The sequence below is a fragment of the Esox lucius genome, chromosome 19, assembly GCF_011004845.1.
Source record: "Esox lucius isolate fEsoLuc1 chromosome 19, fEsoLuc1.pri, whole genome shotgun sequence".
NCBI lineage: Eukaryota > Metazoa > Chordata > Actinopteri > Esociformes > Esocidae > Esox > Esox lucius.
Window position 1 is genome coordinate 16,086,975 of NC_047587.1, and position 1,167 is coordinate 16,088,141.

Here is a 1,167-nt window from a genome sequence, read left to right on the forward strand (position 1 = left end):
CTCCGTCCGTTCTACCTTGCTCCTCACCTTAGCTTCTCTCTCTCTCTCTCTCTCTCCTCCCTGTCACCGTCTCATTTCCGGTTTTAAGTAGCATAGAAATATTCCTCTATAATATTCCCTGACAATGTCTCCTCTTCACTGTCCCTGCTCTACCTTTCTCATTTGGACAGCAACTGTTGAGGCAGAATCTTATCTGTTGTTCTCTTCCCCCCCCTCTGTCTGTCACTGTATCTTTCTACCCCCCCCCCCCATCTCTCCCTCCTCCTTTCTTTCTTTCCTTCTTTCTTTCAAGTTAATCTTAATAACTGCTGTAATACATTGTTACCCTACGTCACACCTGTTTATCATAGGTTTTATCTCTAGTCCTTGCCTGTCCTAGATTTTCTTTTACTATTATCACTGATAGGTGAAATTACTTACATATTGTTCCTAACTCCATAATATACCTAAGTCATATAAATCAGTGTTACAAAAGGAGGGGAGCCTAATAATACAAATACATGAAATTACTTTACATACAGTAGTTAATATTGACAAGTTTAAACATGAAAAACATTACCATGATTGATTAATAAGATCTGTTTCTACTCTAGTCTCAACTGGTGGTGGTTTGGGTGGAAACGGAGAAGGCGGTGGACTCTCCACCCACCATCTCGTGGTGGTCTTCCTCATCCATTGTATCCTGCATTGTTGTGGTAATGGAACATGAAAGACAGCTAGGAATTCATTTCTGGATGTTTCCCTCGTGGCTGCTCCAATCTTCTGCAACTTCTTCAGTTTCCTCTGCTTTGCTTTCAGCTTTCCAGTCAGTATTCCCCCCTAGCTTCTCTTCAGAGCCATCTTGCCACGCTGTCTTGCCATCATAATGTTAATGATGGTCTTCACAGTTTTTCATGACCCAGAAATGCAATTGCAATTATTTTGGGACCTCTCTCCTAATGTGGCCCTTTCACTTTTACAATCCTGTAGATCTTTTGTTCTTTTTGGACCTTGGCTATCTCTGCAGTATGAAACCAATAAACCGTCAAGGAAATCCCTAAAGCACTAATCAGAACCACTTCAATTGAAGTCAGATGACTACATGTGATTGGTGGAATCTGAGCACAGTAACACATCCTCATTAAATAGGGTGTTAGGTTTTTGTTATTATTTTCTTAGAGAAAATAT